Genomic DNA, 14525 nt, shown 5'->3' with positions numbered 1-14525 from the left:
TAATGAATGGTTAATGACTATCAAAAATACTCTTGCCGAATCGGTTATGTATGGAACTGCAAACAGGCGCGAAATCCAGTTAACTGACATATGAATTGTTACAACGACTTAAAGATCAATATATTCAAAACTGGTCATTAGTAGTCAGAATTCGAATAAATCTATTGCAAACACGACTTATTGGTCAATTTAAATCAACATTGGTGTTGTTATCTTATCGTGAAAAGTTGGGCTTCTTATATCCAATATTTAAGACAAAATGAAATATTTTTAAACTGGCACGCGAATCCATTCAAGCGCCATTTGTAAAGAAGCGACTCTATGAATGAGGCTTAAACATATCCTACAGGAGAATACTGCAGGTGTAGGTTGGAATAATCAGATGCCAAAGACTGGGTATTTCGCCGAACATAATTGATTAGAAATTACAGTAAAAACAAAACCATTGAAAGTAAATCAGTTTATATACATTCATATTACATTATTATATGCGTTGTGACCCATCTGTGTCCATTTCTAGGTGCCAAAGATTAGAGATTTAGCCCCTTTAACATGTTAGTTTATATTCCCCTTATTTTGTGCAGAAATTGCGTACCAAAAATTGGTTTTCAACGTAGTACTATTGAAGTTTTATTCTTACCCATCATTAGGAAGGATCACAATGGCTCTAGGTTCATCTAATCCTGTGTCAATCAATGTTAATCTATAATCGTAATTATCTAAAGATAAAACATTGATAGTATCTGGTCCTGTATCTGTATAGTATAATAATCTATTTATATAATCTACAGCCATACCATCTACAATAGAAGCTGAAATAAAATCATATTTTCTTTGTTATCTGTCTATTACGTGAATACAATTCATAACAGTAGTATAAATGATGTACTTGTTCTAGAAATAACGAAAATTTGCTAGATAAATAGTTGGCCGTTCTTGTCATATTATTTCAAAAATAGGTAATTGTGCAAAATGAGTATATTGAAAATATAATTAAATTACTTGGAGTCATTATAATTGCTGCGAAAGCATCTCGTTATTAGTTACATGAGCAACCGTATCAGGTGAATCAAACATAGTCTTCTCGGAGTCGGTACTGTAGAGTCAATTTTAACAACATTATATCGAAAGAGAAACGTATTTAGATTGAACAAATGCTATTGTTGATCGACAGCTTATTCTTGTTACAGCCTAAGTTAAAAGAACACTGATAATATGTCTCTGCGTTAAGTCAACAAACTCCTCGCATTTAACGGTTCCCTATAGCTGAAGCTAAAATACAAAACAAAGGTAGTAAATTTAGCCGAGAAGCTGCTATCTGGCGACTTAAAATATGAAATCAGCAATTTTACATGGATCAAAACAGGATAGTATTAATTTATTAGATTCGTACTTCCGGTTGATCCTGTCACTGTTTCTGCCATGTTTCCCTTTAAGTCTGCCGTTCTTATCAAATGGTTGACGTTATCACTCCAGTAGACCTTGTCTGTTGTTGGGTCAAAGGACAGGGCTACCGGGCTAGCATTTAGCGTTATGGGTATTTTTTTTATTTCTCTTGTTATGACATCTAATCCGAATATCGCAGTCTGTGGTCCCTCGGCACCAAGAAGAAATTCTCTTTTAGCAACAACTGTAATAGTAAAAAAAACAAAATACGTGTTCCAGTGACATATACAGAGGAGTTAGTACTAAACATTTGACATTTGGGGAGTGACATTTGCAAACAAATTACGACACAATTTGTCTACACTCTTGGGCTAAACAGTAGAATTTGTCTTACAATGTGGTCGGAAATACTTTTGGGTTTTTTAACTTAAACTTAATTCATATTTAATTTTTCGTAGTGACATCTACGCCGAACATACCAATCTATGGTCCCTCGACACCAAGAATGAATTCCGTTTTGGCAACAATTGTTACAAAAGAAATATAATACGTTACCCACGTATGAGATCAGGAAAAACCTCTCCCAATATTTGCTGAAACAACTGAAATTTGACCCGGACGATTTGGGTGGTGAAGTTTATCTAACAAGAGGGGCGTGAAATACAGTGTATATTGTTACTGTGGTCGGAAATACAATGTGGTCCGAAATACTCTTTGTATGTGTGTATTCACTTTATTAAGAAACTATTAAGGGTCGACACACAGCTTTAAAGGTGTTCCTACAGACTGTAGTAAACTTTCCAACTAGTTCCATTGCCCTATCATAAACATTAACCGTGACCAACAATGATAACAAATATTGAACAATTACAGAAAACGAGATGCTTATGGAGAGGGGGTCTATAGGCTTCTGCCTGTTCTCCAATCCAGTTTCTGTGAAAAAATATTGTTTAGAAAAATAATTGTCTAATGTTATAATATCAAAGTGCACTGCCGTATTCCTAGTTTGATATTAAAATATTCCAAATGATGCCGATCTGGAGGTGAAATAAGTCACATATTTGACCCTTTGCATACATGATGTTTCTAAACACCATCCGTCTTCATTAGCCCAGTTCGGAGCAGAACAGTAGGACGTTAAGTTAAACCCCATTTCATTTCATTTCATTTGTAAAGACCAGGAAAATTAAAATCATATAACTATAGGATGTTTATTAAGCGGCTATTAAATGAAATAACACTCGTATATTCTTCTGCTGTATTCTTCAATGTCAGATATCCGAACATGGACTTTTAGCAGAAACAGATACCTTAAAAAGCTTTTCAAATATCTCTTATAGCTACATTTGTTATTACCTTTATGTAGCCTTGAAAAGTTTCTTCGGGGCAGCAAACTGAATTTCCAATTCTTAAACCAGTAGAGGACAAAATGAGGATCCTTATTTTGTTTCGTCAAATTTCTTTGCTGAAACCTGTCCACAAGGCTTGTAATGTCAGAGTTGTCATCAGAGTTTTTTTTAAACGTGCAGGAAACTTGATAAACCTGTTCACGCTGTCTCTGCTTGTAATGTTTGTTAGCACAATAGAGGCCAGGGTTTTGGTCATGAGAGAACGAACGATATCGATATTCAACGTCCAGCGCCCTTCTTTCACAGAGTTATACCCCCTTTCCCAATAGCTTGTGAATGTGATAGAAACTACATATCTTTTTCAAATTTGATGTGAGCATGAGAGAACGGAACCTTACGATATTCAGCATTCAGAGGACGTCTTCTCTGGAGTTGTGGCCCTTTTCCCAATAGCTTGTGAACGTTATTGAGGCTAAAATCTGCGGTGTAGGGGTATTCGACGCTTTGCCTGGCTATTTTTGTGAATACATTCTACATACAAGTTCATGGCTATTTTTGTGAATACATTCTACATACAAGTTCATGTAATCATTGAAAGATTATTATATATATATGTTGACATTCATATTCTTTACACAGTTCTGCAAGTGCACCTGATTTTTAATCACATTTACGTTCAATAAATAAATTGTAAGTGAATCTCTTAAAGATACATAATGGGAGATTAGATAAAGACCTGGCAGTCTCACTATAATAGTTAAAAACTGGATAATGTAAAGGGAATTTGCTGAAAATTTCATTCAAATTGATCCACTCTGAACTGAAATTTAAGCGATTGAATTTTTGACCTAGCCTCGGTACGATAAAAACATAGTCTCGATTATCCATTTCATGATTAAATCATGAATGGAAATCGAACAGCAAATCGGAACCTAATCCAATAAACATCCCAGACTAGCGATGACTTCGAGAGTTGATTATGGTCTGGATAAGTTAATTAATGTCTAATTTATACTTTAGATAATATTTCAGGCCTAAAGAACGACCTGCAATAGGCAGATTTAGCATTAGATAATATATGTTTAACATATATCAAACTCCCTGTCGCGCTACATCAGAACATGTATACATCATCGACACGACTGCTTGGTTAATCCGCCTGAGTTAAAATATTGCATAAAATTGCCAATAGATCATAGACTTTCTAAGTGTGTTTTATTTGTATTCTTACCTCTAACTTTCAGCGAGATATTTAGACTGGTCCCAGAACATGTCCATAGCCCAGTATCTCTTATTCTGGACACATTTCTTATATTAACTGATATTTTGTTTGGGGTTTGCTCCTTCAAGGTGTAGTATGCACATTTAGAGTTGTTGGTACAATCAGGTATTGATAATCCATCTTTAGATAGAGAAACAACAATATCTTCAGTATCAGTACAAGATATAACCCCAGAGTTACCTTCAACTAGAATAGATGGTACTGCTGCTAGACGTGGTGCTCCTGAAACAAAAGTATATCTTCTGTGTGGAGAATAGAATACGGATATGTGGATTTATGGTGTAAATGAAACAACGGCAAAATGATAATGGGGACGCTTATGTACCGGCAATAGGATAAAGGCTTATGCTGAAGTTCAATTACAGATAGTCGAATTGAGATGATTCAACACCAAATGTTAAAGATACCGCATACAAACTGTGTGATTTGATGATATTTTTACACTAAAACCATATTCAAACTAACTTATTTATCATATCTATCAAAACTTTGCTTCCAATCCCTCTCAAAACAATTTAATCGGTAGAAAACTAGTCTAATCTATTTGTGATCTGCCGTGTTTTTACCACGTGATCTGATTTAGGAGGGAGAATCCATTATCAGCTTTTCATCTACCATAAATTTAACCCTATGTAAATTCTTGGCTAAACCTCTGACGAATTCTTTACGCTGTTTAATCGTTTACTGGACATATAATTATATCAAGGTTGTCACAGTCTCAGTCATTTAGGCCTGCGGCCAAAATTTCTAGCTTGCTTAGAAAAACAATTCCGTTACAAGGTCCTCCCTAATAAACAAACTATACATTTTTGGAAAGCTTATAACACCAGGCCAGGAACCCAAATCCAGAGAGTTCCAAGCAAAATGTTTGCACTAACTCGATTTAGGGCCAGATGAAAATTGTGATAATTGTCAAGCAAATGCTATATTTATACTAACAATTGTGAAGTTGACATAAAATTAAATATTGGCGAAAACACCCAATGCCTTCACCCTAAACCAAAATGCAGAAAACGTAATGGACAAGGGAACATACAGAATTTTGAAAATCCATTAACGGTAATAGAGAGTTATCTCCCTTTCCGTCAATTTCTGCAATCGATAACAGTACTTCAGGTGCCTGTTGACTGCTGTTGCTGTATGACGAACAAGACCATGTGTGAGCACGCAAGCCCAATATTTATATCGTTAATGGGGTCCCAGGGGATTGCAACGGTTGGTGAGCGGTTGACATTGGTTGAGCAATGTCTATGAAGTAATGGAGACCACTGTCGCATTGAAACCACGTGATTTTTTCCACTAAAACATACACTTACACTTACATACCCTTTCTATTAGACCCTACATTATTTTTACTCCATGTAGCTGTAAACCTCTAGTTCAGATATTTAAGGCCAAATTACAAACATTTAAACTGAAACCGTATCTATAATTGTGCGATTTGCTAACACACGTATATATATAAGACAAAAACTAATTATTTATTGAAGTAAAACAATTATTGAAAATCAAATTTACGCAGTTACTATTCACTTTAAATATCATCAAAGTTAATCGTTATCATCATCACTGTCACTACATGTACAAACATCAAATTCTGTTTCTTTAACAGTCATTTTGTTTCATTTTCACAATACACTTAGACAGATTAGATATGTACATGTACGTCGTACAAGATAACGCCGGTGCCGTTTCCCCCTGTCAGTGGTACGGGATGGGAATGGGCTGGAAGGACAATGCACAGTCGTTCGGATGGGAGGGAAAACAATAGTTTAAACAATATTTGTTTCAACAAACTGAATCGGATTGAACAACAGGTAAAGGAGCTACATGGAGTTTAATACCTAACTGTTCAGTATCAAAGAGATAATGAAGATGAACATACATGTACGCCCGGCATACATTATGCTACAGGGTGAATTTGGTCCAAACAGCGACGTTACGGTTTACTCTTTATTTCGAATTTAAAGTTCTTTTACGTGCACGCTAACGTGTTCACGGGACCTCGGTTTTATATTCCATCCGAATAACTAAACGCTACCCACCCCCACCCCCAACTTTCTGCACCACTGAAAAGGGGAAACAACTGTCTAGGTCAACACGGGGATCAAATCTCGGACCTTCTGATTAGTGAGCCGGCCTAGGATTAAGCCCTGGGCCGCCCGGTAAGTGAGCCAGCCCTTTACTGAGTCACCGCGGCTCCCTTGCACACTGATGATGACACTTGCATACTAGCTGTACACGTACAATGCCCCCTCCCCCACCCAACTATAATGTATGACGTATGCTCATATTCATTATATGGGTTCGTGCAGAACGGTAAGACATTAAACTCCATTTGATTTTTTTTTCTCTTCATTACAATATTGTCACTCCCATTACAGTATTATTTAGTTTGGGCCATATCTATTTTAGTGAGAAAACTAAATATCTGTAATGCTATATTTCAGGTTAAATATTTGTAAGACCTTTAGCCTCAAATTATATCTGAAAAAAAGTTGAACTTATATAGGCCCATGTCTGTAGTTAAATCCTATTCAGTTTATCAAATAAATTCTTTAAATAAAATAGTTATCAATAATTATTGCTATTTTCCATAAAGGGAGATAACTCCTTTTACCATAAATGGATTTCCGAAATTCTGTATGTTCCCCTGTCCATTATGTTTTCGGCATTTTGCTTTAAATCAAAATTGAACCAATAGCATATTCTTTGCATAGGATGAAGGCATCGGGTGTTTTCACCAATATATAATTTTATGTCAACTTTACAACTGTTAGTATAAATATTTACTTGACAATTATCACAATTTTCATCTGACTCTCTGGATTTGTGTTCCTGGTGTTATAAGCTTTCCAAAAATGTATAGTTTGTTTATTAGGGAGGACCTTGTAGCGGAACTTCACGCTAGAAATTTTGGCTGCAGGCCTAATTAATGTAGGCCTACTTTTTAGCTTTTCTAAAGTTTCTTAAGAAAATCTTGTCTGCGGACTTAAAACCCTACGAACGAACTTAGCCACTACATCAAAACATATGGAGCGCTCAGATCACTCAAAGTAGTAGACAGCTAAACTGACAGCCTGTTGTTTAGGGATACCAATACATTTTGTCTTGTGCGCAGCCCATAGAAAATAAAACTACCCTATAAATACGGAAACTGAAATGAAATGAAATGAAATGGGGTTTAACGTCCTACTGTTCTGCTCCTAAACTGGGCTAATAATGTCGGGCATACGCCATACAGTGTGCAGGGATCGAACACCCGACCTCCAGGCTAGCGAGCTAGCGTCTTACCCACTTAGCCACGTGATCCCCGTGAAAAGAGCGAGATTTTACATCTGCCACATCTGGATGTTTTAATCACAAACGCTGTACCAAGGCACGTCTTATATCACCTTGACGTGAATATCCAGAAAAAAATGCACCACTCTCTATTTCTTAAAAATATGATTCGTGAAATATAAATAACTAAAAATTATCCATAATAATCTGGATTAAAAGTTCTGACAGTTACCGTGGCTTTTCGTTGTTATTGTTTTTGTAGGGTTTTTATTTTTCTCAGCTGACCTTCCATTCACCGGGTATGGCTCCGCGAATGGGTGACTTTTTGATAATGGCGGGAAGAGATACTAGTGTAATAATAATGATAATAATAATAATACTATTCAGTGACGCATAGTACATCGAATATAACACACACATTATATATATATACTATTCAAAAAAAGTAGGGGATATTTGATTTTGGGGGCATAATACTAAAATATGCAAACGACTACGAAAAAAGTCACTATAGAACCTAACAGAAGAAACATTTCCAGTTACATGTGACGCCCAAACGCACCAATAGCTACCGCATGGAATGCAGGTGATGCTTGGGATCATCATGGGGGTCCAACCCAAGATTTGCACGACTCTGACTGTGAATGTTACAGTCATTGTGGCATTGAATTCCAGGGTGGAAACATCAGTTTAATTGTTTTAGTGACCAGAAAACAAATTTTGATATGCGTCGGCTTACCCAAAATGAAAGGTTACGTGCCCTTGGCATGCTACAGATCGGCACAACACAGGCGGTTGTGGCGCGGACGATGAATGTTTCTCAGTCTGTCATAAGCAGGCTATGGTCCAGATACCGTGATACACAATCTGTACAGGACAGACCACGCTCAGGTCGACCAAGGGCGACAACTCAAGCCCAGGATCGATTTATCCGTACCCTGGCCTTGAGAAATCGTGTCATCACAGCAAATCAGATCAGCGCTCGTCTTCAAACAGACACTGGTGTGAGAGTGAGTGGCCAGACGATTTGGAATCGACTGCATAGGGGTCACCTTCGCGCCCAACGTCCTCGCGTGATCCCTTGTTTGAGAGATCATCACATTCAGGCAAGACGTCGTTGGTGTAGGGATCGTCAACACTGGGATAATCGACGCTGGAGCAATGTGATGTTTTCAGATGAGTCAAGGTTCACTGTTGATTTTTTGGACAGACGTAGGAGGGTGTGGCATCGTCGAAACGAGCGCTTCCAAGACGTTAACGTCATCAGACATGATCGATTTGGGGGTGGTTCTGTTATGGTGTGGGGCGGCATCACTGTTGCTGGAAGAACGGCTTTACATGTTGTTGCAGGGCGTGTTACAGGCCATTACTACCGGGACAACATCTTGGCAGTCCATGTTGTGCCGTTCGCACGACGTCATGGCCGCCGTTTCATCTTCCAGGATGACAACGCCAGATGTCACAGGGCCAGGATCGTTACAGGTTACCTCCAACAACAGACCATCACCACATTACCTTGGCCAGCACTGAGTCCCGACCTCTCCCCCATCGAGCATGTCTGGGACATGCTTGGACAGAGGTTACGTCAACGTCAACAACGTCCTGCCAATGTCCAAGAACTTGCTGCTGCGTTGCAACAGGAATGGGACAATCTGGACCAAAATGACCTTAGACGTCTCATTAAGAGTATGCCACGTCGGATCAATGCTTGTTTGGCAAACAGAGGAGGATTTACCCGTTACTGACTTGGTTGTGATGCTGTGGTAACTTTGCTGTTTGACCCCGGGTATCATTTTACCCTTATAATGGTCAGTCTGTGCCTTACTTAGTCTAACGATCATTTGGAATAAATCGATGAATGTGAACTTCATTTCATTTTGTCATTTGTTTCTTCGTCAGTTTCATTAGGTGACTTTAATAACACTTAAAAATCAAATATCCCCTACTTTTTTTGAATAGTATATAATGCATATTATTATTCGGTTATTGAGTAATATACATAAAGCGAATGACAACTACAACTTTCTAGAACACGCCGCGTCCTTCATAAACTAGTGTACATAAACTAGAAAGAATATGTTTATATTGTATCATATCAAAGTATGCTTATATTGTGACAAGGACAATATTAAGGATTAATATCATTTTATTTGCATTTGTACAAAAGAGATTGTCAGAACCCACCCATGTCCAAACAAATATCCTTATTGATTTCAAAAGATACGAAATATATTAAATTATTACCGTTTGATTATGAATAATATACATATTATATATAATACAACGTGATTCTCAAAGTGTTTTCTTTCGAGAGGTTGTTTTTTTTAGCAGGAAAGGGTATTAGAATTAGCTACACAGTCTGTATTTACTAGTGAAAGGTATTAGAATTAGAATACACTGTCAGTATTTACTGTCTGTATTTAGTTAAAAACTAAATCGAGGTGATTTTGATTTGACAGTTTTTACGTATTTTTGAAACAGGTTTCTAAATGTTTTGGTTCTGTTATTCAAGATCTTTTTTGACGTTCCAAAGTAAATGTACGGTGCTAAGACCACCTTAAGATAAGTTTTAAATGTTCCTTCTATTAATTAGAACAGGTTTTGATTTAGTTTTTATATTTTACGCTGACATTTTATTGCTTTAAATCTTCCTAGTGCGAAAACGGAAAATTTGACATTTTGACCTCCGGGATCACTAAGAACAAAGGTGAATTTAGCAAGTTTACATTTTTAATGAAAGAGGGATTACTTTCGACTATTTTCAGCATCTTTTCATGACACAAGAATGGCTGCACATTCACTTTCTGTGCAAATGACCTCATTTGACCTTTGACCTCGAATATCTCGAAAACGCCCCAACAGCGGACTGATTACCACTCGACATCGTATTCTACGCAAAATTTTACTCTAGCAAAGTTGGATCTGGTTTTGTGTCCATTTGATGCGCCCAACCCCCCGCACTGAGCCTCCGGTCTAAGTGTATATAAACTAGAAAGAATATGTTCATATTGTATCATATCAAAGTACGATATTGAGGGTTAATATCATTGTATCTTTATTTGTTGTACAAAAGACTTCTTGTCGGATTCCATCCATGCACAAACAAATTCCTTATTATTATCATTATTATTAGCTGTTTCGTTTTCAAGCAAGTTTTTATTTATTTATTTATTAAAACTAAATTTGTAAACCCTGCAAATATTCTGCCATCACAGAGTTTGTTGGCATCCGCGGAATTTTTTATTAGATATATAAATAGGTCAGTTTTCACAAACCGAAAGTGTTTTACGGATAGGACAAACACTTATTTCAGATAACTCATATCTCGGTTATTTCAACGAATCTTCGTCGGGTTTTTGTTTTAAAACTAGACAAAATGGCAACAATGATCAGGGAGCCGGTTTTCTGTTTTGTTTAATTCCGGTTTCAGTTTGAAACTTTTAACTTCTGAAGATCTAACTAACCTACTAGCTGGTGACTTCATAATGACCCTGACCTCCGCTAACAACGAATATCAAAAGATTCGATCTTGAAGTTATTTTCCAGTTTTATGAAGAGTTCAAAATAGCAAGTGTTTGCCACTTTACTAGACTACCAATACTCGATACTGCATGGCGGATCTTAACTGTTGGCGTGAACTAACGTGACAAGATGTGACATGACTCGATATTCTGTGTTGACATGACATGGTGGCGTCGTTTGATATTATAGCGAAGGTTTTTCTTTTAAATATTTACTTTTATAATCCCACATTTTCATCCGAACGTATATTGTCGTCTCCCTGTGTAGCACATGGAGAGCGGGGTAATGGCAGACCGGTCGCCACATCTTACATACGACCCATGCATCTTTTCTTACTACATATTTATGTAGCCTTGTGATCGTCTAGAATTTGCCTCTAGCTGTCTTTACTTCTGCTTCACGCTGTGTGTTGCTTCTTACTGGTTTCTTAAGACGTTTGTTATAACAATGCAACAGTTATTTTTTACATTTTATATATCATATAGCTGCTTACAAATGGTACAATGCACAGTACATATTACAATATTAACTAGTCATTCTCCACCCTAGCCAGCCAAGCGGCTGTCTAGGAACTCAGATTGAACCTCTCTGGAATCTAATGGAAGTCTGCTTGAAAGTTTCAAATAGATATCTTATATAGCACTCACGTATATCACGCATAACAAAGCGTGTTCATGGCCCTGAACTTGTGTAATCAACAAAATGATTGGTTAAATTAATCCCAATGACGCAATAGTACTTTCCTTGCACACGTGCTCTCTGTGGTATTTTATAGACACATGTTTTAGCTTAATAACTCTTTTTTATATAACAATATGTCATTTATACCCTAAGTTGATTTAGTACACACCATATATAATATATACTATTCAAAAAAAGTAGGGGATATTTGATTTTTAAGTGTTATTAAAGTCACCTAATGAAACTGACGAAGAAACAAATGACAAAATGAAATTAAGTTCACATTCATCGATTTATTCCAAATGATCGTTAGACTAAGTAAGGCACAGACTGACCATTATAAGGGTAAAATGATACCCGGGGTCAAACAGCAAAGTTACCACAGCATCACAACCAAGTCAGTAACGGGTAAATCCTCCTCTGTTTGCCAAACAAGCATTGATCCGACGTGGCATACTCCGAATGAGACGTCTAAGGTCATTTTGGTCCAGATTGTCCCATTCCTGTTGCAACGCAGCAGCAAGTTCTTGGACATTGGCAGGACGTTGTTGACGTTGACGTAACCTCTGTCCAAGCATGTCCCAGACATGCTCGATGGGGGAGAGGTCGGGACTCAGTGCTGGCCAAGGTAATGTGGTGATGTTCTGTTGTTGGAGGTAACCTGTAACGATCCTGGCCCTGTGATATCTTGCGTTGTCACCCTGGAAGATGAAACTGCGGCCATGACGTCGTGCGAACGGCACAACATGGACTGCCAAGATGTTGTCCCGGTAGTACTGGCCTGTAACACGCCCTGCAACAACATGTAAAGCCGTTCTTCCAGCAACAGTGATGCCTCCCCACACCATAACAGAACCACCCCCAAATCGATCATGTCTGATGACGTTAACGTCTTGGAAGCGCTCGTTTCGACGACGCCACACCCTCCTACGTCTGTCCAAAAAATCAACAGTGAACCTTGACTCATCTGAAAACATCACATTGCTCCAGCGTCGATTATCCCAGTGTTGACGATCCCTACACCAACGACGTCTTGCCTGAATGTGATGATCTCTCAAACAAGGGATCACGCGAGGACGTCGGGCGCGAAGGTGACCCCTATGCAGTCGATTCCGAATCGTCTGGCCACTCACTCTCACACCAGTGTCTGTTTGAAGACGAGCGCTGATCTGATTTGCTGTGATGACACGATTTCTCAAGGCCAAGGTACGGATAAATCGATCCTGGGCTTGAGTTGTCGCCCTTGGTCGACCTGAGCGTGGTCTGTCCTGTACAGATTGTGTATCACGGTATCTGGACCATAGTCTGCTTATGACAGACTGAGAAACATTCATCGTCCGCGCCACAACCGCCTGTGTTGTGCCGATCTGTAGCATGCCAAGGGCACGTAACCTTTCATTTTGGGTAAGCCGACGCATATCAAAATTTGTTTTCTGGTCACTAAAACAATTAAACTGATGTTTCCACCCTGGAATTCAATGCCACAATGACTGTAACATTCAAAGTCAGAGTCGTGCAAATCTTGGGTTGGACCCCCATGATGATCCCAAGCATCACCTGCATTCCATGCGGTAGCTATTGGTGCGTTTGGGCGTCACATGTAACTGGAAATGTTTCTTCTGTTAGGTTCTTTAGTGACTTTTTTCGTAGTCATTTGCATATTTTAGTATTATGCCCCCAAAATCAAATATCCCCTACTTTTTTTGAATAGTATATATGTGAATATCTGTGAAACTATTAATTTGCCAAATATATTAATTAATGAAATATAAAGTCATTTTATTTCTCTATTCTTTGTCTATAAATTTAAAAACAATGTCGCCACGACTATATTGCTACATTTGGTCCGTCCGTCCGTCCACATTTTGTTTGTGGACACTCTACAGAGCACAATTTTTTCCCGAAATTGACGAAACTTTGATATTGGTATGTATCGGACTGTAACTTCGTGGATTATGGCCCCTGATTGTAAGAAAAATCACGGTCTTAGCTTGGCTCTATCCGATTTTGATGAAACTTAAAACTGATGTCTATAGGACACAGATCGTGTTTTCTTTAAACATTTGTGCATATCGGACCCCAACTTCCTGGATTATGGTCCCAGATTGTACAAAAAATCGGAATTTTTGCTTGCTGACCCTCCTAGGGTCACAATTTTGCCCCATGTTAAAAACCGTTCATCTATATCATCGTTACACCATAAGAACGGTTGAATGTGAATTTTTTGAAAAGCGTAGTGAAAATTCCCGTCAAAATGGCCGCTCCCATTTACTCAAATAGTGTTATAGACTGTAATACCAAAGCATGTTTATATCCCAAAGATCTGGTTCCTTTCGGTAACATCCTGGATCATGGTCTCTTATTATTTCTTTAGCTTGTTCTCTGTCCATCTCTTGCAAGATGTGGGCGTATCTTCAAAGTAGATCATAGAAACCTATAACCTAACCCATGGCTTTATTATCTAAATCGATCCACCTTTAAAGAATATCAATGCCTACACATCACTGCTTCGCCATCTATAAATTTAAGAGAATTGACAAAATGACACACCTTTGTATGTTGTCATATTGCATATTCCTACTTTAGATACTGGAAAATTAACTTAATGTAAAAACCAACTTTTACTCAGACGTATGTCACAGTATTACGCACGCCTGTCAAACAGATAATAAGTATGCTATGAGCATTTTTATCGATATAAGAAACCCCATGAATTAGCTGTTGTTTCCACAAATAAATTTGGCTTTGCAAACTGTTGTTAGAATGTATGCTCTGTATAGGCGTATTGTAATATAGGTTAAAACAGTCAGTCACTTGCTGTCCATGCATATTTATTTAGCCTACGTGATTTTTTTTTCTTGGCCAATTCTTAAAAAAAAAAGCGATATCATTACGTCTGTTGTAAATATGTCACATACACCTCTCAACGTGTATTTTAACACTATTTAATTAGCCCACTGCGATAGATCTTCCTAGTACCGCTCGATAACAAAAGGACACCTATGTTTTCCTGGTTATGTTAC

Source organism: Patella vulgata, chromosome 9 (genome assembly GCF_932274485.2).
Source record: "Patella vulgata chromosome 9, xgPatVulg1.2, whole genome shotgun sequence".
NCBI lineage: Eukaryota > Metazoa > Mollusca > Gastropoda > Patellidae > Patella > Patella vulgata.
The sequence above is the reverse complement of the archived record's forward strand: the minus strand, read 5'-3'. Positions refer to the sequence as shown.